The sequence below is a fragment of the Lactuca saligna genome, chromosome 7 (genome assembly GCF_052625555.1).
Source record: "Lactuca saligna cultivar CGN05327 chromosome 7, ASM5262555v1, whole genome shotgun sequence".
Classification (NCBI taxonomy): Eukaryota; Viridiplantae; Streptophyta; class Magnoliopsida; order Asterales; family Asteraceae; genus Lactuca; species Lactuca saligna.
Genome location: NC_136423.1, coordinates 94956340 through 94982170, shown reverse-complemented (window position 1 = coordinate 94982170; position 25831 = coordinate 94956340). Strand labels below are relative to the sequence as shown.

Below are 25831 nucleotides of genomic sequence, written 5' to 3'. Positions count from 1 at the left end.
AGGTCATGGTGTGGGCAGTTTCTTAGCAAGCTCTTGTACCTCTCCCAAGCTTCATATAGCGATTCTCCATCTTGTTGTTTAAAGTTAGAAATGGCCTTCTTCAACTTGGCTATTTTGGAAGGTGGGTAAAAGTGATCAATGAATTCTTCTTTCATCTTGGCCTATGTGATGACTGACCCGGGGGGAAGTGACTTGAGCCAGTCTTTTGCAACACCTTTGAATGTCACTGGAAGCATGCGAAGTAGTTGAGTCTCACGAGGCACATTTGGAACATTAAAGTAATCAGCTACATCATTGACTTCATCCAAATACTTGTAGGCATCTTTGTGGTCTTTTCCATAGAAAGGAATTTCCTTTAGCTGGGCGAGTATGTGGCCCTTTAGCTCGAAAGTGGCAGTAGCGGGAATTGCGGGTTGCACAAGTCCCGGGCCGGTGTCATCGCGGATCCTCTTCTTCCACTCTCCCATGGGGATTTCATCAATGCTAGCCATGGTAAGTGCTAACTTGTTTCCGGAATCGGAGTCATGCCCATATGTAGGTTCTTCTTCTTCCTCGGTGTCGTACTTGGTGTCTTCCTTGATCGGGTCTTCGCTTGCTAAAGATGCGCTGCATGCACCTGCTTTGCTGCTCTTTTTCTTCCTAAAAACAGTCTTCAAATTGGACAAAGGTGACTTCTTAGGTGTATTCGAGCTCTCCACGTCCTTTCCTCTATTCCTTCTCAATGCGGATTTGGGATCTTCAAACGGGGGTATCAACGGAGTGTTTGATCCTCTAGTCATGAAAGCCCTACAATAAAACAAGATAAAAACGTAAAAAGAACAAAAAAATGAAACTAAAAAAAACGAAAATCAAAGGCAAAATACCGCTCTACTCGCCAAGTAGGTGTGAATGCACTCGACAAGTAGCAGTGTAATTTTGAAAGAAAACTAAGCTTAATATAAAAACTAAAACAGATGCTAAAACCTAACTACTAATTATTAAACTCCAATAAATTAACTTTGTGCCAGTAAACTCACACAAAGGATCGAAAAAATTAGGAATTAGATTAATTATTTAGAACCGTTCCCCGGCAACGGCGCCAAAAACTTGATGTGTGTGAAACGAGCAAGTTTTAATCCTACTTTTAGTTAATAAATTAAGCACACAAGGGCAGTGAACCCGTCTTTTAGTGGTATAGTTGGATAAGTACGGTGTCGAACTCAGGGAACGAAAATTAATCTAATAACTAGTTTTAACTAAGCAAGTAATAAGAGTAAAAGGGTTTTTCTCTAGTTTTACAAGACTAGAAACTTAAACACATCACTTAAGCACTTAACTTACTAAACAATTAAAGCAAATGACAAATTCACCAAATTTAATAAAAGGTTTCTATTTAGGTTTAACCAATTCACTCCTATGGTTATTTAAATGATAAATCAATTATTATTGGTTACCAACTATAGTGGTTAGGTTCATGTTCCTTACTCCTAACCCTTAGTCAATTAATCAATTCAAGCAGTGGCCAATTATTTAATCTAATTAAATCCCTAGTTCAATTGTTTAGATTAAATAAGATTTGTAATTGGTTAATCAAGTTGGTGTTTCAATTAACCTCTTGTTTGTTGGTTTCTCAAACAAGCTCACACATTAATTTACCCATTCTCTAATTAATCCTATTTTCATATTCATTATTCCTAAGCATATGATAAAGTGTTCCCATAACATATGAGGTTAATAATTAAGAGATGTTCATACAACTTAATTACCTTCCAATTAACAGAAAATATATCCAAGAAATGGTCAAGAAGGAAGTGGTCAAACTTTTAGATGCGGGAATTATATATTCCATTTCCGACAGTCCGTGGGTGAGTCCAGTCCAAGTGGTGCCCAAGAAAGGAGGGATTGTTGGAATAGTGTCTAAGGCTATAACTAGATTCGGTGGTGCATGGTCCTTTTGGGTTGCCTTCACCATAGCAACTTGAAGGATGATTTGTTAAGAGAGAGTAAATATTATAAGGAATAATATTTAGCTATTTGATTAATATAAGTCATAAATTAATTGGTATTAATTTGGTGACTTAAAGAGATTAATTAAATAAGAGGGTATAAACTGTCAATTGTTTGATAGTTAGACTTTAGACTATAAATCCATTAGGTTACACCTTGGATGGATTCTAAGAGCTTTAGGATAGCTCAAAATCGTCCATAGGGTTATCTATGGAATGGATTTGGATAGCCTTAAGAGAAGATTATCCAATTAGGGTTTAGGGTGAAGCCCTTAAGTAGTCTAATAGTATAAATAGACCCTATGGATGAGGGAGTTCGACACACAACCTTAAGCAAGGAACCTCTGGTCGAATTCCTCCCCTCTCCTCTCTCCTAAATCATCTTATTTGCTATTGGTGTTTGTAAGCCATTAGAGGAGTGACAATTGTGACTCTAGAAGCTCCAAGACAAACAAGATCAACAAGGGATTCAAAGGTATGATTCTAGATCTGTTTTAATATTGTTGTTTAACCTAATTAGCCATTAGAAGTCTTGGATTCAAAAGCATGTTTATTAGAAAGCCTAGATCCAAGCATTAGGGTTTTGCATGCGCACATAGGAAAGTTCTTATGGCTAAAACCCATCAGTGGTATCAGAGCCTAGATTGGTTTTCTTTAAATTGTTGCTTGAATAACTGAAACAAACCTGCAAAATTTATTTTTTTGGGTTTTGAGTCACTGACTCGGTGAGTTCCAAGGTGGACTCGTCGAGTAGGCCTGACTCGGTGAGTCCCCTTGTGCACTCGGCGAGTCCAGGCGTCAGGAAGGGCTAGATTCGGGATTTTTTCATAATTATCTTATGGAAACTTACCTTAATCATATTAGATCAATGTAAATCCGATTTTTTGATAAATATGACTATTATCTTGATCTAATTAAAGATATTTATCATCCAATAAAATATTTAATTTCCTTATATAATAATGATTAATTATTTTGGTAATTATCTTCAAAGAAATCAAGATAAATCAAATAAAGATAATTAGAATATTAATTGTTAATTGGAATTATTTGTTATTTGATCCTTCATGTTTTAAATGTTTAAAACCTACCCTAATGTTTTGAAATTTATATTTGTGATTAAAAGTTTTAATTTAGACAACTTAAATTTCAAACCCTAGATTTTGAAAAAAATTTAAAATGCAGCCCTATACTTATATGATATTACTAGAATAATATATATATGTATAACTAAATGCTAGTCTTACCGCTAGTAGGCCTCATTCACGAAGCCGATCTATAAGGTGGGTATAAGGTTGCGGCCTATAAAATGGTGCTTAATGGGTGTACACTCACACCCACCGCTTGCTTGATTGGTGGAGGGTCGTTAGCCGAACGGGTAGGATAGGGCAACCTCATCCTCGCATTAAAAGTATAATAAGAAATACGAAGTAACTAAATTTTTTTTAAAATTTCCCAATCTTAGTTACTTTAAGAAAAGTGAATTGATGCAATCCCATGAAATTACACTTTGCACCTTGCTAAGATGTTAGTGGAGCGTGTGTGGTTTACTGGCACACTAATTGGTTCTAAGCGAAGGTGGCAAAGGGTGATTCATTGTTCATCATAGTTCGATGGAGCGTGTGTGGTTTACCGGCACATCGAATAGGTGATCGTTACAATGAAGGCACCATGTGAATTTGCATGGTAATTCACACCCGCTTTGTGATCCTCGGCATCCCAGTCACAAACAAGAGGGGCATATCGAGATTTAAACATGCCATTGAATAGTTCAATGAATCTCATCCAAACCTAGGAATTCTAGAAAACACTTAGGACTAATAGTTTAAGTTTTGTGATGGAGAATTAGTGAATCGTCATTCACTTACCTTCAATTTATTTGCATGTTAGATTATGGCATCCCTTTTCTAGTATCTAAATGTTATTGTTGGATCCTAGCCCTAATTTTTCTTATTGGGTGATAATTAGGGATTCTTATTCTAATCAATCTTTGTCCTTTCTATAGATGTCAAACGCAAACAATGCTGCTGCTAGTTCTTTCACGTTGATGAGCCTTTGCCAAAAGGTCACCTTCGATGGAACGAACTTTAGCGAATGGATAAGATACATTTGCACCATTGCTCGCTATGAGGATAAAGAGTATGTCCTCGATGAGAAGCTCGAGAAAATCAACCCCGTAGTTGCTACTCCCGAAGAAATCACCACCTTTGAAACTCATGAGTGAGATGCAACGAAAGTACATTGCATCATGATCGCCACCATGAACTCCGAATTCCAAAAGTCCTACGAGGACATGTATCCATACGAGATGCATCAAGACTTGTTGGAGAGGTACCACCAAAACGCGAGACAAGAGCGTTACGAGATTTTCACTAACATGATTTCCGCTAAGATGGGTCATGGAGAATCTCTTACCGTGCACTTGCAAAAGATGCAAAGGTATGTCGACCGCCTTCGCAAGTTAAATGTTGACTTCGGCGAAGACTTGGCGATCGACATGGTGCTTCACTCTTTGCCTCCGATGTATAATCAATTTAGGATGACCTACCACATGAACAAAGAGGAGGTCACTCTAAGTAAACTCCAAGGTCTCTTGAGGGTTGCTGAGAGCAATTTCAAGGACAAGTCTGTTGCACCAACTCCCAATCCATCCGCTGCTCCTGTCTTGGCTATTGGTCAAGGGAAGGGAAAGAAGAGGAAAGCTTCTTCGAACAACTATCGCAAGGTGAAAGCCCGAGATGGTTCCTCTTCTAGTGGGACCAAAGTTGATCCCTCTAAACCCTGCTCTAACCCGAAGGAGGCAGAGTGCCACCACTGCCACAAGATAGGACATTGGAAGAGAAGCTGCCCGGATTACCTGCAAGCCATCAAGGAAGGAAAGATCAAGCCATCTTTCGCAGGTATATATGCAATCAAATCTAACGATTCTAATCATGCTATTTCTTGGGTTCTTGACACCGGTTGTGGTTATCACATTTGTTCTAATGTGCAGGGACTAAGAAGAAGTAGGGATGTGGAGCAAGGAAGGATCAATCTAATCATGGGGAACAGAAGATCGTCGCCTGTGACCAAGATTGGAGTGTATCTTTAGTGCTTAAGAATAGTTTAGTTTTAGATTTGAACAATTGTTGCTATTCGCCAGAAATGGCTAGAAACATCATATCATTTCATGGTTTATATAGACAAGGATTTAGATTTTCTTTTAATAATGAGAATGGTTCTATTTTCTCTTATCTAAATGGTGTCTTTTACTTTGAAGCTATACCATGTAATGGAATATATGAAACTGTTATGATTGTTGATAACTTAGGAAATGATGTTTTGAATATTGATTCTTCCACTAGTATGGATAAAGCATCCTTGTGGCATTGTCGTCTTGGACATGTCAACAAGAAACGCATAGCCCAACTCCAAAAGGATGGAGTGTTGGAGTCATTCGACCTTAGGGAAGATGACACATGCGAGTCTTGTTTACTTGGAAAGATGACTAAGTCACCCTTCATGAGTACTTGTGAAAGGGGTGAGGGACTATTAGACCTAATACATACCGATGTATGTGGACCTTTTAGATCAACCACGAAGGATGGGAACCGCTTCTATGTGACTTTTACCGATGATTATAGTAGATATGGGTATATCTATTTAATCAAGCAAAAGTCAGAAACCTTTGAAAAGTTCAAAGAGTTCAAGAATGAAGTGGAGAATCAATTGGGCAGGAAAATCAAGATGCTTCGATCCGATCGAGGAGGAGAGTACCTAAGTCTTGAATTCCACGATTATCTCAAGGAGTGTGGAATAGTTTCGCAATTGACGCCTCCTAGGACACCGCAGTTGAATGGTATGGCAGAAAGGCGTAATCGAACCTTATTGGATATGGTTCGATCTATGATGAGTCGTGCTTCACTACCTATCTTCTTTTGGGGGTATGCCTTAGAGACTGCCGCCCATATCCTTAACCGAGTCCCTACTAAGAAGGTTGCCAAAACACCTCACGAGATGTGGACGGGGAAAGCTCCCTCGTTGGCACATATCAAGGTTTGGGGTTGCGAGGCTTTCGTAAGACGAGATACTCACGACAACCTTGAACCTCGAAGTGAGCGATGTATTTTCATCGGCTACCCGCAAACTTCCTTTGGATATCTCTTCTATAGACCGAAAGATAATGTTATCTTTGTTGCGAGGAGAGGAGTTTTCCGAGAGCGAGAACTCATAAGCCAAGGAGACAGTGGGAGGCAAATCGAACTTGAAGAGATTCAAGAGTCGATAGATGAAGGAACCTCTACCGCTGGCATTCAACCCGAGGAGGAAACTCCGGTTGAACCGATTGACGAATCCTTACCTCTTAGACGTTCCGATAGAGTTAGAGTTCATCCCCAGTTTTATGGTTTTCATATTACTACCGAAGGGGACACGTATATTAGTGATGGTACACTAGTAAATCTTGATGAACCTAATAGCTATAAGGAAGCCATGGCAGGCCCGGAGTCTGCGAAATGGAAAGAGGCGATGGATAGCGAGATCCAATCCATGTACGATAACCAAGTTTGGAATTTGGTTGATTACGTGCCCGAACGTAAGACCGTAGGGTGCAAGTGGATCTTCAAGAAGAAGACCGACGTGGATGGGAACGTACACACATATAAAGCGCGATTGGTTGCGAAGGGCTTTACTCAAACTCCCGGAGTTGACTATGATGAGACCTTCTCACCAGTTGCGAAGATTAAATCTATTAGAGTGATGCTAGCAATTGCCGCACTTCATGATTATGAGATTTGGCAAATGGATGTCAAGACCGCTTTCCTTAACGGAAAGTTGGCTGAGGATGTTTACATGGCTCAGCCAGAGGGGTTTGTGGATCCAAAGCATCCGAATAGAGTGTGTAAGCTTGAGAAGTCCATTTATGGACTTAAGCAAGCGTCTCGCAAATGGAATCTTTGCTTCGATGAGAAAGTCAAAGAGTTTGGATTTGTACGAAGCGAAGACGAATCTTGTGTATATGTCAAAGCCAGTGGGAGTATAGTAAGCTTCCTCGTTCTATATGTCGATGACATATTACTCATAGGAAACGACATCCCGACTCTGCAGGAGGTTAAGTCCTGGCTCGGGAAGTGCTTCGCTATGAATGACCTCGGAGAGGCTTCTTACATTTTGGGAATAAGGATAGCAAGAGAAAGAAGTAAGAAACTAATTGGACTTAGTCAGAATACTTACTTGGAGAAGGTACTAAAACGTTTTAGTATGGAAAACTCAAAGAAGGGAGAACTACCGATACAAGGAAATGCCAAGTTGACTAAGACTCAAAGTCCGAGTACCGAAGCTGAGATAGCAGAAATGAGCCGAGTACCATACGCTTCCGCAGTTGGCTCAATCATGTACGCTATGACTTGTACTCGCCCTGATGTAGCCTTCGCTTTGAGCATGGTTAGCAGATATCAAGGGAACCCTGGCAAAGCACATTGGATTGCGGTGAAGAACATCCTTAAGTATCTTCGGAGGACGAAGGAATGGTTCTTAGTCCTTGGAGGGAGTGATGACTTGAAGGTGCGAGGGTATAGTGACACCAGCTTTCAGACCGACAGGGACAACTACCGTTCGCAGTCGGGCTGGGTCTTTACCCTAAATGGAGGAGCAGTGACATGGAAAAGTTCCAAGCAAGAAACCGTAGCTGATTCAATGTGCGAATCAGAGTACATCGTAGCGAGCGAAGCGTCGAAGGAGGCAATATGGCTGAAGAACTTCATTGGTGATCTTGGAGTTGTACCGGCCATAAAGGAGCCCATGGAGATTTTCTGTGATAACGAAGGTGCGGTTGCCTTGACCAAGGAACCGAGGGATCATGGTAGATCTCGACATATCGACAGAAAATATCACTTCATTAGACATCGTGTAGAAGAAGGACAACTCGTAGTGAAGAGGATATCATCAGAAGATAACCCAGCAGATCCGCTTACGAAGGGACTGAGTAGGGTTAAGCACTTGCAGCATGCTAGGAGTATTGGGCTGAAGGATGATATTAGTATAGATTAGATAGTATTAGAAACGTATAATAGATAAATGTAATTAACATTTGATGATTAAATAAAGGAGTTTTATTTATGAGTAAAGTTACTGTCACATGTTAATTGTTTAACTATTGTTTCACTTTGCATGTTTTGACTTCCACAATAATTGAGTTTATTAGGAATAATCGAATTATTCAAATGGTCCACAATCGTTCATATGTTGGGAGTAGGTATGAATGAAGATTGTCATGAATTGGTGTGTAGAATGTCTAAATGGTGTTAGACATAGCAAAGGTTGCTGCAACGTTCATGAGTGCTTATGAACTGGTTTTGAGCATTGGAATAAACCCGCGCTTGCTGGAATCACCTTATGGGATACGATATAAAAGGTGATCGCAAGACGATAATATCATATGGTCTTAAAACCTAGATATATAGTTTATTATTTGTTAATTGATTGTGCATTGTGTCACACCCCCGAACCAGACGGCGGAAACGTCCGAGGGCTTGCCGTGACTCAATTGTATATCATAACATTGAGTATATATGAAACATAACAACATTCGTTACCATTCATCAACATAGTACAACCAGTAGTGTTTACATATCAAACATTGTTTAAACAGTACATTCCCAAAAATTAAATTGTTTGATTCGTACATAAATAAACTGCAACCTTCACTGAATGCGATTTCCTTTGATTCACTGGTTCCCTGAGAATACAAGTATTTTGAAAAACGTCAACATATGAAATGTTGGTGAGTTCATAAGTAGTGTTTAAAATCGAATGTTTGTATTGTTTGAAAAATCACCAGAAAATCCGATATTTCCTGAAAAGAAAAGTTTTTAAAAGATTTGTGAAGATCCATAGGTATGCTTTGTTTGTTTCTATACTTGTAAAGAAAACGTTCATTGAAGTTGTATGCTTTTCAAATTTGTGTGTATTGAAAACCCTAGGAAAACCCGATGTTCTCCTGGTTCCTTGAATTACGTGATGTTACATTGAAGCCATTACATAGCGTATAGTGTCAGTCCCGGGCGACGTTGGAAGGTTCTCGAGCATTGATTATTTACTACAAACCCGCGTTACACAAACACCCAGTTTGTAGTTATACTAACGACTCCGAAGGTGTCGTCGGTACTAATCACGTTATCCAATCGCCCTGACTATGAGTGGTCCCACATCCGAAGAGTAAGAGGTCACGAAGACCCCGGTAACTCCGTTAGCCGGTTGGGGATAAAATGTACGAGGGGTCCCAGACCCGCCTCGCATAAAATGTAGACCTTACTAGCAAGACCAAAGGACCCTTGGGGACCGGTGGTAAACAAGCCATTGAAAGTCCATTTACGTTGTGTCGGATCGGTAAAACCCAACACTCCGTAAAAAAAATGTCTTCGGGCCTTAAGATCAGGTCATTGAGCTAGCTAGGCTCAACGAACAAGATTTTACACTTGTGGGGCCCAAAGATGGTGCATAGACGTCTGCGCACACTCGTATGTGTATGTATAACCAAACGTTACTTGTATGAGTTGTAGTGTTAGTAGTTGTAGATTTTTATTGGCTCGAGACCGAGCCAATTCGTTTAACAACGACTTTTGGTATTGTAATGTTTTGTATTTCGTTGATAGTCACGATGCCATTATTTGATCAAATTGTGTATATTGAACTAGCCTTGAAATATTTCTGTTTTCAGCCCCTCATCATTTGTAAAAATTACATTTTTAACCCTTTATATAAAATACTTCCCGGTTTAGTCCTCAAACTATTTTTCTTGACATTTTAATACCAAAAATTATTGAAATTAATATTTTTCAACATATTTTTCATAAAAACAGTTTAAGTTCCTGGAAATGCAGTTTTTACGGTTTTAACCCCTTCTTTTCGCAACTTTTACAATTTTGGCCCAATTTGGAAAATTTTTGCAATTTTGGTCCTTTTTAAAATTTAAAAAAAAAAAAAAAAAACATTTTTAACCTTTGAAAAGGAGTTGGAACACTTATAGTCCACTGTTTTACAGAAGGTTACAGTTTTGGCCCTCCAAAACAGAAAAATTTGCATAATGGGCCTTATTGGGCCGAAAATTTCAATTTTAGCCCATTAAGCTTAAAATTTATGATTTTAGTCCACTAAATGAGTATATTTCCAGGAATTTACTTATGAAAACTGTTTTAGCACACTTCATCCATCAGAATCTGTGAAATGTCGTTTTGGACCCTTATTTTTGCATTTTTCACATTTTAGGCCCAAAATTTGTGTTTTTAACCCAAAGAAATTATCATTAACTACTTAGCCAATTTTTCTTGAAGCACTTAGTGTTTAGAAATATATTTGAAGTTAAAATCATGTAGCACAAGTTACATCTCGGTTTTGATGAGTTTTGAGGCTAGATCCAACATAAAAACACATAAAAGCATACATATAAGCATAAAAATCATACAAGGCACACAAATACATATAGATCTACACATATGACTTGTATTCTCCCCCCAAAAACAAGTGAAAACAGAAAAGAGGGGGTATGAAGCTCACCTTGGGGTGTTGGTTCGGTTTTTGCAAGGGAATGGAAGGAAAAATGAAGTGCTTTTGGCCTTGGTTCCCTTTGATGAAGATCTCGAGTTTGAGATGGTTCTAGGATGCTAGATCACGATTTTTGCATAGATTAGGGAAGGATTTTGATAATAAAAGAATTTAAACCATAGGTCTATGCATAATCTTACCTTAGGAGATGATTTACTTGCAAAATCCCTTTGGAAAGCCTCTAAATTTCGAGATCTTTGGAGAGGGGAAGGAGAGAGCTTCTTGAGTGAGTCTAGAGAGAAATGAGAATATTTTGTGTGTGTGTGGTGATGCTCTCGGCCGAACAAGGAGAGAAGAGGGAGAAGAAGTGATTTTGATATGATGTTTGCTTGGAAACATGTGTGGCATGCATGGGAATCCAACATGTAAAAGTGAGGTGTCAACCCAAGGTCAACTCCCCCTTTTTCCTTGGGCTTGGGCCGAGAATGGAGAGAGGAGAAGGAAAAATTTGGGCTTTTGCCCCTAAGCCCAACATTAGAGGTAGTTTAGGGTATTTATTGGACTTATAAAATAAAATTGTGATTTTTATGCTTTATTAAGCTAGGTTAGGTTAAATTATGGATCAAAACTTGTGTTTTATTTCATCCTAGGTTCTACCTAGCCCAAATTATTGAAATAAACGAGTGTGGGTCTAATTAGAGCCCAATTAGGGTCCTAAACCCATGATAGTCCAATTGGAAGGTCATTGGTCCATTTGGATCCAATAAGGAAGTCTTAGTCCAAAATGGACTTAACAAGAGCTTCTAGAGTCTCCAATTGTTTGATGACTACTTATAGTACTTGTATTTGATTGAAGTTTTTGATTCACATTAGGTTGAATGCATAGATTACACGGCTCAAAATTTACAGTTGTGACATCATCCCCCCGTTAGAGGGAATTTCGTCCCGAAATTCTGTTTGAAAGCTAGATTTGAGAAAACTAGAATAGGTGAGGGTACTTTTGCTTCATTTGATCTTCGCGTTCCCACGTGAATTCTGGCCCACGCTTTGCGTTCCACCGTACCTTCACGATCGGGATGCGACTCTGCTTAGTACGCTTCACCTCCCTGTCCATAACCTCGATTGGTTCTTCGACGAACAGGAGATTCTCATTGATTTCGATTTCGTCGAGAGGGATGACAAGGGTTTCATCCGACAGGCACTTTTTCAGATTAGAAACATGAAACACGGGGTGCACACCATTTAGCTCTGGGGGTAGTTGTAGTCTGTATGCTACTGGACCTACTCGGGCGACGATTTCGAAAGGTCCAACGTATCGCGGGTTCAGCTTTCCCCGTTTTCCGAAACGTATAACCCCTTTCCAGGGTGAGACCTTCAACATTACTCGATCACCGACCTGGAACTCTAAGGGCTTTCGCCGTTTATCAGCGTAGCTCTTTTGCCGGTCACGCGATGCCTGTAGTCGAGCTTTGATCTGGACAATCTTTTCTGTAGTCTCGCGAATGATTTCCGGTCCCGTTAATGCTCCGTTCGACGTATGTGTTCCTGCCAGCTGGGTGTCACCTACTTCGGCCCAACATAACGGTGATCTACATTTACGCCCGTACAGTGCTTCGAAAGGGGCCACCTTAATGCTCGAATGATAACTATTGTTATATGAAAACTCGATCAACGGTAGGTGGGTATCCCAAGACTTTCCGAAGTCTATCACACATGCACGAAGCATGTCTTCAAGCGTCTGAATGGTTCGTTCGCTTTGCCCGTCCGTTTGTGGGTGATACGCCGTACTCATATCGAGATGAGTTCCCATTGCCTTGTGGAGCGACTGCCAAAAGCGTGACGTGAACCTACTGTCCCTATCCGAGATGATAGATTTTGGTACTCCATGAAGTCTTACAATCTCTCGTAGGTACAACCGCGTCAGCCTTTCCATCTTGTAAGACTCTTTGATTGGCAGGAAATGGGCAGATTTCGTCAGTCGGTCGATTATTACCCATATGGTGTCCAAACCGTCTGACGTCTTAGGCAGCTTGGTCACGAAGTCCATAGAAATCCCCTCCCATTTCCACTCAGGGATTTACGGTTGTTGTAACAATCCGGAAGGTTTCTGGTATTCCACTTTTACTTTGGCACACGTAAGGCACTTACTAACATAAGTTGCGATTTCCGCCTTCATGTTAGGCCACCAATAGTGCTGCTTAATGTCCAAATACATCTTGTCCGAACCAGGATGAATGGAGTATCGTGTCTTGTGGGCTTCCTTCATAACGATCTCCCTGAATCCTCCGATTTTTGGAACCCAAATACGGTTCATGAAGTAGTATACCCCATTCTCTCTGACTTCCAGGTTCTTCTCCATTCCGCGTAATGCCTCGCTGGTTCTATTTTCCGTTTCCATAGCCTCGGCCTGGACTGATGCAATTTGAGCGGTCAGATGAGACTGGATGGTTATCGAGTGCGTTTTCGTACGGCGATTTGTGTACTCCTTCCGACTTAATGCGTCAGCTACCACGTTGGCCTTGCCTGGATGGTACTTGATCTCGCATTCGTAGTCGTTTAACAACTCCACCCATCTTCGTTGTCTCATGTTCAGCTCCTTCTGATTCAAGATGTGCTGGAGACTTTTGTGGTCCGTGAAGATGGTGCACTTTGTACCGTACAGGTAGTGCCTCCAAATTTTTAGAGCGAAGACCACAGCTCCCAGTTCTAGGTCGTGGGTGGTGTAGTTTACTTCGTGCGTCTTTAGTTGGCGGGACGCATATGCTATCACTTTTCCACGTTGCATGAGAACGCAACCTAAGCCTTGGTTCGACGCGTCGCAGTAAACTACAAAATCTTCCGTTCCTTCGGGTAGAGATAATACAGGAGCGCTACAAAGAGCTTGCTTCAGGGCTTGAAACGCAAATTCTTGCCGGTCTGTCCACTTGAATGGCACACTCCTTTGCGTAAGTAAGGTAAGTGGCTTGGCGATTTTTGAGAAGTTTTGGATGAATCTCCTATAGTAGCCTGCTAGGCCTAAGAACTGACGAATCTCTGTGGGCGTAGTCGGAGTTGCCCATCCTTCCACCGCTTTGACCTTAGAAGGATCCACATGAATTCCGTCTTGGCTTACTACGTGGCCTAGGAAATTCACACTCCGGAGCCAGAACTCGCACTTGGAGAGTTTGGCGTACAGCTTTTCCATTCGCAGGGTCTCTAGGATTTGTCGGAGATGTTGGCCATGCTCCTCTTTGCTTCGAGAGTAGACGAGGATGTCATCGATAAACACAATGACGAAGTTGTCCAAGAACGGTCTACAGATTCGATTCATTAGGTCCATAAATGCGGCGGGTGCATTTGTTAGACCGAAGGGCATTACGACGAATTCATAATGTCCATAGCGGGTTCGGAAAGCGGTTTTTGGGATATCTTCTTCTCGGACCTTGAGTTGATGGTATCCGGACCGTAGATCAATTTTAGAAAAATAGCTAGCTCCTTGGAGCTGGTCGAATAGATCATCGATTCGTGGAAGTGGGTAGCGGTTTTTAACAGTGAGTTTATTCAACTCTCTGTAATCGATGCACATTCTGAAAGATCCGTCCTTCTTTTTGACAAAGAGCACCGGAGCTCCCCATGGCGAGTAACTAGGTCGGATAAATCCCTTGTCCAGAAGCTCACTGAGTTGGCTGGACAATTCCTGCATTTCAGCAGGTGCCAATCGATATGGTGACTTAGCGAGAGGAGTTGCTCCTGGGACGAGGTCTATTCGGAACTCAACCTGTCTCTCTGGGGGTACTCCTGGAAGATCTTCAGGAAACACGTCCGGGAATTCGCACGCTACCGGAATGTCTTGGATGTTAATTTCTTCTTTGGCCTTGTCCACTATGTGGGCCAAGAACGCTAGGTTGTTCTTTCGCAGTTGTTTTTGTGCTTTGATGCACGAGATAAGACGAAGATTCGTGCTAGGTTTGTCTCCGTAAATTACTAGGGTTTCGTGATTCGGGAGACGAAGGCGAACGGCCTTCTCGTGGCACAAAACCTCAGCATGGTGGGGACTTAACCAATCCATGCCGATAATCACATCGAAACTCCTAATTGACACTGGCATCAGATCTACTCGTAAGACGTGTTGGTTAAGGGTTAGGGTACATCCAGTGTAGATTTCCCTAGTGGATTCGGTCTTCCCATTGGCCATTTCCACCGTATAGGTTTCATTTAACTTTTGGGGTTGTTGTTTTAATAAGTGTTTAAACTTATCGCTTACGAAACTCCGCTCCGCTCCGGTATCAAATAAGATGCATGCATAAGTGTGGTTTAGGAGGAACGTACCGGTCACAACTGCGGGGTCCTGAACTGCATCACTCTGACCCATAGTCAACATTCTTCCTGCTCCTCTGTTTCCTGAGTTGTTGTTGTTAGGGCAATCTCGGCGGACGTGTCCAGTTTTCCCGCATCCGTAGCAGGTGTAACTAGGTCCTGCGCTGTTGCCGCTGGCATGAGGGTTGTTGTTGTGGCGAGGGTTATTGTTGTTCTGGTTGTTTCCTTGGCTCTGGTTCTGAGAAGGATAAGTCCTGCAGTACTTTGCAGTGTGTCCCCTTCGGTTGCAACTGGTGCAATGGAACTCCCTACATTCTCCTTGGTGATGGAAACCGCACTTGTTGCATTTGGGATGAGTACCGGAATAGGGTCTTGAAGCATTTGCAGCAGCTGAGGCTGGAGCATGTGGTGTGGCTGGAACCGGTGCAGTGACAGCGTTAACTGCCACTGTTTGCTGCTTTTTAGAGGCCTCGGGGCCCTGACGCCCCTTTCTCTTGTTGTTCCATCCTTTCTTACCATCACCCTCCTTTTTCTTCTCAGTCTCTACCGGTTTCTCGCCCTTCTTGTGGTTATGATCATATAGCCTCTTTGCCAGTCTCTTCGCACTGTCAAAAGTTTCAGGATTCGCAGCTATCACATTTCCTTGGATGGGGGATGTCAGTCCCCAAATGAATCGTTCAATCTTCTTTCCCTCTGATGTGATCATACCCGGGCACAAAAGAGATAGTTCGCTGAATCTCGATATGTAAGCATCGATGTTCCCATTCTGCACCGTGAGATTCCATAGTTCCTGCTCCATCTTCTGTATTTCGCCTCGGGGGCAGTACTCAGCCGTCAGCATCTCTTTCATCTCTGCCCAGGGAATAGAGTTGGCTATAGGGAGTGTCATAGCTTCCACATGACCATTCCACCAAGTGAGTGCTTGGTCCACCAAAGTGCAGGCCGCGAACTTCACTTTCATCTGCTCGGGGCACTCGCATATCTCGAATACCGATTCTACCTTCTCGATCCATCGCTTTAGGGCGATCACTCCTCCGGTACCGTTGAAAGTTCGGGGTTTGGCGTTCGCAAAATCCTTGTAGGTGCATGCTCTAGTGAGTCCTTGGTTCGTCCCGTTGTTCGAACTTCCAGATCCTTGCCCGTTACCTCCTCCGTTGTTCCCTCGGTGGAGTTGTGCCATCTTTCGCAGGTATATATGCAATCAAATCTAACGATTCTAATCATGCTATTTCTTGGGTTCTTGACACCGGTTGTGGTTATCACATTTGTTCTAATGTGCAGGGACTAAGAAGAAGTAGGGATGTGGAGCAAGGAAGGATCAATCTAATCATGGGGAACAGAAGATCGTCGCCTGTGACCAAGATTGGAGTGTATCTTTAGTGCTTAAGAATAGTTTAGTTTTAGATTTGAACAATTGTTGCTATTCGCCAGAAATGGCTAGAAACATCATATCATTTCATGGTTTATATAGACAAGGATTTAGATTTTCTTTTAATAATGAGAATGGTTCTATTTTCTCTTATCTAAATGGTGTCTTTTACTTTGAAGCTATACCATGTAATGGAATATATGAAACTGTTATGATTGTTGATAACTTAGGAAATGATGTTTTGAATATTGATTCTTCCACTAGTATGGATAAAGCATCCTTGTGGCATTGTCGTCTTGGACATGTCAACAAGAAACGCATAGCCCAACTCCAAAAGGATGGAGTGTTGGAGTCATTCGACCTTAGGGAAGATGACACATGCGAGTCTTGTTTACTTGGAAAGATGACTAAGTCACCCTTCATGAGTACTTGTGAAAGGGGTGAGGGACTATTAGACCTAATACATACCGATGTATGTGGACCTTTTAGATCAACCACGAAGGATGGGAACCGCTTCTATGTGACTTTTACCGATGATTATAGTAGATATGGGTATATCTATTTAATCAAGCAAAAGTCAGAAACCTTTGAAAAGTTCAAAGAGTTCAAGAATGAAGTGGAGAATCAATTGGGCAGGAAAATCAAGATGCTTCGATCCGATCGAGGAGGAGAGTACCTAAGTCTTGAATTCCACGATTATCTCAAGGAGTGTGGAATAGTTTCGCAATTGACGCCTCCTAGGACACCGCAGTTGAATGGTATGGCAGAAAGGCGTAATCGAACCTTATTGGATATGGTTCGATCTATGATGAGTCGTGCTTCACTACCTATCTTCTTTTGGGGGTATGCCTTAGAGACTGCCGCCCATATCCTTAACCGAGTCCCTACTAAGAAGGTTGCCAAAACACCTCACGAGATGTGGACGGGGAAAGCTCCCTCGTTGGCACATATCAAGGTTTGGGGTTGCGAGGCTTTCGTAAGACGAGATACTCACGACAACCTTGAACCTCGAAGTGAGCGATGTATTTTCATCGGCTACCCGCAAACTTCCTTTGGATATCTCTTCTATAGACCGAAAGATAATGTTATCTTTGTTGCGAGGAGAGGAGTTTTCCGAGAGCGAGAACTCATAAGCCAAGGAGACAGTGGGAGGCAAATCGAACTTGAAGAGATTCAAGAGTCGATAGATGAAGGAACCTCTACCGCTGGCATTCAACCCGAGGAGGAAACTCCGGTTGAACCGATTGACGAATCCTTACCTCTTAGACGTTCCGATAGAGTTAGAGTTCATCCCCAGTTTTATGGTTTTCATATTACTACCGAAGGGGACACGTATATTAGTGATGGTACACTAGTAAATCTTGATGAACCTAATAGCTATAAGGAAGCCATGGCAGGCCCGGAGTCTGCGAAATGGAAAGAGGCGATGGATAGCGAGATCCAATCCATGTACGATAACCAAGTTTGGAATTTGGTTGATTACGTGCCCGAACGTAAGACCGTAGGGTGCAAGTGGATCTTCAAGAAGAAGACCGACGTGGATGGGAACGTACACACATATAAAGCGCGATTGGTTGCGAAGGGCTTTACTCAAACTCCCGGAGTTGACTATGATGAGACCTTCTCACCAGTTGCGAAGATTAAATCTATTAGAGTGATGCTAGCAATTGCCGCACTTCATGATTATGAGATTTGGCAAATGGATGTCAAGACCGCTTTCCTTAACGGAAAGTTGGCTGAGGATGTTTACATGGCTCAGCCAGAGGGGTTTGTGGATCCAAAGCATCCGAATAGAGTGTGTAAGCTTGAGAAGTCCATTTATGGACTTAAGCAAGCGTCTCGCAAATGGAATCTTTGCTTCGATGAGAAAGTCAAAGAGTTTGGATTTGTACGAAGCGAAGACGAATCTTGTGTATATGTCAAAGCCAGTGGGAGTATAGTAAGCTTCCTCGTTCTATATGTCGATGACATATTACTCATAGGAAACGACATCCCGACTCTGCAGGAGGTTAAGTCCTGGCTCGGGAAGTGCTTCGCTATGAATGACCTCGGAGAGGCTTCTTACATTTTGGGAATAAGGATAGCAAGAGAAAGAAGTAAGAAACTAATTGGACTTAGTCAGAATACTTACTTGGAGAAGGTACTAAAACGTTTTAGTATGGAAAACTCAAAGAAGGGAGAACTACCGATACAAGGAAATGCCAAGTTGACTAAGACTCAAAGTCCGAGTACCGAAGCTGAGATAGCAGAAATGAGCCGAGTACCATACGCTTCCGCAGTTGGCTCAATCATGTACGCTATGACTTGTACTCGCCCTGATGTAGCCTTCGCTTTGAGCATGGTTAGCAGATATCAAGGGAACCCTGGCAAAGCACATTGGATTGCGGTGAAGAACATCCTTAAGTATCTTCGGAGGACGAAGGAATGGTTCTTAGTCCTTGGAGGGAGTGATGACTTGAAGGTGCGAGGGTATAGTGACACCAGCTTTCAGACCGACAGGGACAACTACCGTTCGCAGTCGGGCTGGGTCTTTACCCTAAATGGAGGAGCAGTGACATGGAAAAGTTCCAAGCAAGAAACCGTAGCTGATTCAATGTGCGAATCAGAGTACATCGTAGCGAGCGAAGCGTCGAAGGAGGCAATATGGCTGAAGAACTTCATTGGTGATCTTGGAGTTGTACCGGCCATAAAGGAGCCCATGGAGATTTTCTGTGATAACGAAGGTGCGGTTGCCTTGACCAAGGAACCGAGGGATCATGGTAGATCTCGACATATCGACAGAAAATATCACTTCATTAGACATCGTGTAGAAGAAGGACAACTCGTAGTGAAGAGGATATCATCAGAAGATAACCCAGCAGATCCGCTTACGAAGGGACTGAGTAGGGTTAAGCACTTGCAGCATGCTAGGAGTATTGGGCTGAAGGATGATATTAGTATAGATTAGATAGTATTAGAAACGTATAATAGATAAATGTAATTAACATTTGATGATTAAATAAAGGAGTTTTATTTATGAGTAAAGTTACTGTCACATGTTAATTGTTTAACTATTGTTTCACTTTGCATGTTTTGACTTCCACAATAATTGAGTTTATTAGGAATAATCGAATTATTCAAATGGTCCACAATCGTTCATATGTTGGGAGTAGGTATGAATGAAGATTGTCATGAATTGGTGTGTAGAATGTCTAAATGGTGTTAGACATAGCAAAGGTTGCTGCAACGTTCATGAGTGCTTATGAACTGGTTTTGAGCATTGGAATAAACCCGCGCTTGCTGGAATCACCTTATGGGATACGATATAAAAGGTGATCGCAAGACGATAATATCATATGGTCTTAAAACCTAGATATATAGTTTATTATTTGTTAATTGATTGTGCATTGTGTCACACCCCCGAACCAGACGGCGGAAACGTCCGAGGGCTTGCCGTGACTCAATTGTATATCATAACATTGAGTATATATGAAACATAACAACATTCGTTACCATTCATCAACATAGTACAACCAGTAGTGTTTACATATCAAACATTGTTTAAACAGTACATTCCCAAAAATTAAATTGTTTGATTCGTACATAAATAAACTGCAACCTTCACTGAATGCGATTTCCTTTGATTCACTGGTTCCCTGAGAATACAAGTATTTTGAAAAACGTCAACATATGAAATGTTGGTGAGTTCATAAGTAGTGTTTAAAATCGAATGTTTGTATTGTTTGAAAAATCACCAGAAAATCCGATATTTCCTGAAAAGAAAAGTTTTTAAAAGATTTGTGAAGATCCATAGGTATGCTTTGTTTGTTTCTATACTTGTAAAGAAAACGTTCATTGAAGTTGTATGCTTTTCAAATTTGTGTGTATTGAAAACCCTAGGAAAACCCGATGTTCTCCTGGTTCCTTGAATTACGTGATGTTACATTGAAGCCATTACATAGCGTATAGTGTCAGTCCCGGGCGACGTTGGAAGGTTCTCGAGCATTGATTATTTACTACAAACCCGCGTTACACAAACACCCAGTTTGTAGTTATACTAACGACTCCGAAGGTGTCGTCGGTACTAATCACGTTATCCAATCGCCCTGACTATGAGTGGTCCCACATCCGAAGAGTAAGAGGTCACGAAGACCCCGGTAACTCCGTTAGCCGGTTGGGGATAAAATGTACGAGGGGTCCCAGACCCGCCTCGCATAAAATGTAGACCTTACTAGCAAGACCAAAGGACCCTTGGGGACCGGTGGTAAACAAGCCATTGAAAGTCCATTTACGTTGTGTCGGATCGGTAAAACCCAACACTCCGTAAAAAAAATGTCTTCGGGCCTTAAGATCAGGTCATTGAGCTAGCTAGGCTCAACGAACAAGATTTTACACTTGTGGGGCCCAAAGATGGTGCATAGACGTCTGCGCACACTCGTATGTGTATGTATAACCAAACGTTACTTGTATGAGTTGTAGTGTTAGTAGTTGTAGATTTTTATTGGCTCGAGACCGAGCCAATTCGTTTAACAACGACTTTTGGTATTGTAATGTTTTGTATTTCGTTGATAGTCACGATGCCATTATTTGATCAAATTGTGTATATTGAACTAGCCTTGAAATATTTCTGTTTTCAGCCCCTCATCATTTGTAAAAATTACATTTTTAACCCTTTATATAAAATACTTCCCGGTTTAGTCCTCAAACTATTTTTCTTGACATTTTAATACCAAAAATTATTGAAATTAATATTTTTCAACATATTTTTCATAAAAACAGTTTAAGTTCCTGGAAATGCAGTTTTTACGGTTTTAACCCCTTCTTTTCGCAACTTTTACAATTTTGGCCCAATTTGGAAAATTTTTGCAATTTTGGTCCTTTTTAAAATTTAAAAAAAAAAAAAAAAAACATTTTTAACCTTTGAAAAGGAGTTGGAACACTTATAGTCCACTGTTTTACAGAAGGTTACAGTTTTGGCCCTCCAAAACAGAAAAATTTGCATAATGGGCCTTATTGGGCCGAAAATTTCAATTTTAGCCCATTAAGCTTAAAATTTATGATTTTAGTCCACTAAATGAGTATATTTCCAGGAATTTACTTATGAAAACTGTTTTAGCACACTTCATCCATCAGAATCTGTGAAATGTCGTTTTGGACCCTTATTTTTGCATTTTTCACATTTTAGGCCCAAAATTTGTGTTTTTAACCCAAAGAAATTATCATTAACTACTTAGCCAATTTTTCTTGAAGCACTTAGTGTTTAGAAATATATTTGAAGTTAAAATCATGTAGCACAAGTTACATCTCGGTTTTGATGAGTTTTGAGGCTAGATCCAACATAAAAACACATAAAAGCATACATATAAGCATAAAAATCATACAAGGCACACAAATACATATAGATCTACACATATGACTTGTATTCTCCCCCCAAAAACAAGTGAAAACAGAAAAGAGGGGGTATGAAGCTCACCTTGGGGTGTTGGTTCGGTTTTTGCAAGGGAATGGAAGGAAAAATGAAGTGCTTTTGGCCTTGGTTCCCTTTGATGAAGATCTCGAGTTTGAGATGGTTCTAGGATGCTAGATCACGATTTTTGCATAGATTAGGGAAGGATTTTGATAATAAAAGAATTTAAACCATAGGTCTATGCATAATCTTACCTTAGGAGATGATTTACTTGCAAAATCCCTTTGGAAAGCCTCTAAATTTCGAGATCTTTGGAGAGGGGAAGGAGAGAGCTTCTTGAGTGAGTCTAGAGAGAAATGAGAATATTTTGTGTGTGTGTGGTGATGCTCTCGGCCGAACAAGGAGAGAAGAGGGAGAAGAAGTGATTTTGATATGATGTTTGCTTGGAAACATGTGTGGCATGCATGGGAATCCAACATGTAAAAGTGAGGTGTCAACCCAAGGTCAACTCCCCCTTTTTCCTTGGGCTTGGGCCGAGAATGGAGAGAGGAGAAGGAAAAATTTGGGCTTTTGCCCCTAAGCCCAACATTAGAGGTAGTTTAGGGTATTTATTGGACTTATAAAATAAAATTGTGATTTTTATGCTTTATTAAGCTAGGTTAGGTTAAATTATGGATCAAAACTTGTGTTTTATTTCATCCTAGGTTCTACCTAGCCCAAATTATTGAAATAAACGAGTGTGGGTCTAATTAGAGCCCAATTAGGGTCCTAAACCCATGATAGTCCAATTGGAAGGTCATTGGTCCATTTGGATCCAATAAGGAAGTCTTAGTCCAAAATGGACTTAACAAGAGCTTCTAGAGTCTCCAATTGTTTGATGACTACTTATAGTACTTGTATTTGATTGAAGTTTTTGATTCACATTAGGTTGAATGCATAGATTACACGGCTCAAAATTTACAGTTGTGACACATTGATAATGCGAAAACGCATCAGTAACTTGATGTTATAAAACGCATTGTTGTGTATAGTTGGTTAATGAATAAGTAAATGCATATAAGTCGAAGTTTATCTGTAAATTTTATCCTAAGAGGGTAGAAGAGATATCTTGGCCACTCGATGATTTGATTTGACTTATGTGCCGGGCCCGGTCAGAACTGAATTGATGTGTTCGATTAAGTTCTATGTCAAATAAATCGGAGATCGAGAAATCTAAATGCTAGACTAACCATTCCATAGGATTGTCAACATGATATCTAACAGAGGACTGTACGTTCCCTTATCTAAAGGACAAGATTGATTAGATCAGAGTTGACAGCGTCTTTGAGAGCTACGATTGCAAACCGTATTGTACTTGTATAGTTACTAGACTTATCCAAGTGGGAGACTGTTGGAATAGTGTCTAAGGCTATAACTATATTCGGTGGTGCATGGTCCTTTTGGGTTGCCTTCACCATAGCAACTTGAAGGATGATTTGTTAAGAGAGAGTAAATATTATAAGGAATAATATTTAGCTATTTGATTAATATAAGTCATAAATTAATTGGTATTAATTTGGTGAATTAAAGAGATTAATTAAATAAGAGGGTATAAACTGTCAATTGTTTGATAGTTAGACTTTAGACTATAAATCCATTAGGATACACCTTGGACGGATTCTAAGAGCTTTAGGATAGCTCAAAATCGTCCATAGGGTTATCTATGGAATGGATTTGGATAGCCTTAAGAGAAGATTATCCAATTAGGGTTTAGGGTGAAGCCCTTAAGTAGTCTAATAGTATAAATAGACCCTATGGATGAGGGAGTTCGACACATAACCTTAAGCAAGGAACCTCTGGTCGAATTCCTCCCCTCTCCTCTCTCCTAAATCATCTTGCTTGCTATTGGTGTTTGTAAGCCATTAGAGGAGTGACAATTGTGACTCTAGAAGCTCCAAGACAAACAAGATCAACAAGGGATTCAAAGGTATGATTCTAGATCTGTTTTAATATTGTTGTTTAACCTAATTAGCCATTAGAAGTCTTGGATTCAAAAGCATCTTTATTAGAAATCCTAGATCCAAGCATTAGGGTTTTGCATGCGCACATAGGAAAGTTCTTATGGCTAAAACCCATCAGGGATGACGGTCATAACCAACGAAAAGAATGAGCTTATTCCGACACGAACGGTAACCGGTTGGAGAGTGTGCATCGATTATCGAAAGCCAAAGGATGCCACTCGTAAAGACCATTTTCCCTTACCTTTTATTGATCAAATGTTATAAAGATTATCGGGCCATAGTTATTATTGCTTTCTAGACAGATTCTCGGGTTATTTCCAAATACCCATAGATCCAATGGACCAAGAAAAGACCACATTTACTTGCCCAATTGAGACTTTTGCTTATCGATGCATGCCCTTTGGGCTATGCAATGCACCCGCGACATTTCAAAGGTGTATGACAGCTATATTCCACGATATGGTGGAAAAATTCATGGAAGTTTTTATGGACGATTTTTCTGTTTTTGGATGTTCCTTCCATAATTGTCTCACAAATCTTGACTTAATGCTTGCTAGGTGTGACAAAACCGACTTGGTCCTCAACTGGGAGAAATGTCACTTTATGGTCAAGAAGGGTATAGTTTTATGCCATAAGGTTTCCAAATTGGGAATTGAAGTGGATCGGGCAAAGATTGACACCATTGCCAAATTACCCCCCACCAACTAATGTGAAGGGCATTAGAAGTTTTCTAGGTCACGCGGGTTTTTACCGGCGTTTTATAAAAGATTTTTCTAAAATAACTAGACCTTTAACACAATTACTCTTAAAAGATGCAACATTTAATTTCACTAAAGAGTGTTTAGAGGCATTTGAATTTTTAAAGGAAAAATTAACTAATTCCCCGATCATTATTGCACCAAATTGGAATTTACCATTTGAAATAATGTGTGATGCTAGTGACTTTGCATTAGGAGCTGTCCTTGGTCAAAGGTTTGATAAGCACTTTCGACCCATATATTATGCTAGCAAGACTTTAAATCTGACCCAAGAAAATTACACCACCACGGAAAAGGAATTATTAGCTGTGGTGTATGCTTTTGATAAATTCCGTCCTTATTTAGTTTTATCTAACACAACAGTTTTTACTGACCACTCTGCTATCAAGTATTTGTTTGCCAAATAGGATGCCAAGCCAAGATTGATACGATGGGTTCTACTTCTTCAAGAGTTTGACATAGAGATACGAGACAAAAAAGGAATGGAGAATTTAGCAGCTGACCACTTGTCAAGGCTTGAAAACTCGCGATTGCAAGAAGATAGAGTTGGAGATGATTTTCCGGACGAGTATATTATGGTGACCGTGGGAGAAGAACCATGATTTGCAAATATAGCTAATTACTTTGCTAGCAAATACATCCCAAAAGATCTCACAAGTCAACAAAAGAAGAAATTCTTTTCCGAGATAAAGTATTACTTTTGGGATGAACCATATCTTTTCCGAAGCTGCGCGGATGAAATCATACGAAGATGCGTGTTCGGGAATGAAAGTCGGAAAATATTGGAGCATTGTCATAGCGGGCCTACGGGTGGACATCATGGAGCACATTACACTTCTAAGAAGATATTTGACATTGGGTTTTACTGGCCCACAATTTTTAAAGATGCAGCCCAATTTGTCAAAGAATGTGATGCATGTCAAAGAGTGGGAAACATTTCATCTCGAAATGAAATGCCACAACATAGTATCCAAGTGTGCGAAGTATTTGATGTGTGGGGGATCGATTTCATGGGACCATTTCCCATGTCCAAAGGAAAAATACATATTGGTGGTGGTGGATTATGTATCCAAGTGGGCGGAGGCACAAGCTTTGCCAACTAATGATGGTCGGGTGGTGGTGCGGGTTTTAAAGAAGTTATTTTCAAGACTTGGGGTCTCGAAAGCTCTTATAAGTGACCGAGGCACTCATTTTGCCAATGATCAACTAGAGAAGGTGCTAAGGAAATATGGGGTAAACCATAAATTTTCTACATCCTATCATCCACAAACTAGTGGACAAACCGAAGTGACAAATCGAGCTTTAAAGAGAATCTTGGAGAAACCGGTGGGGAGCAATCGAAAAGAATGGTCGGATAAGCTAGACGATGAACTGTGGGCCTTTCGTACAACTTTCAAAACACCTATTGGTACTACACCATATAGGTTAGTTTATGGAAATCAATGTCATTTACCGGTGGAGATAGAGCATAAAGCTTTTTGGACTATTAGAAAACAACCCTTTAATGACGCGCAAAC

The 25831-nt window shown here is 40.7% G+C and overlaps 1 non-coding gene across 1 annotated transcript; it reads left to right on the top strand.

Annotated features, from left to right (window-relative positions):
• LOC145007692 (small nucleolar RNA R71) lies at positions 1–107 on the top strand. Its single transcript, XR_013663064.1, has one exon. It is a non-coding gene; the product is annotated as a small nucleolar RNA R71 (small nucleolar RNA).
• The last annotated feature ends 25724 nt before the right edge of the window (positions 108–25831 follow it).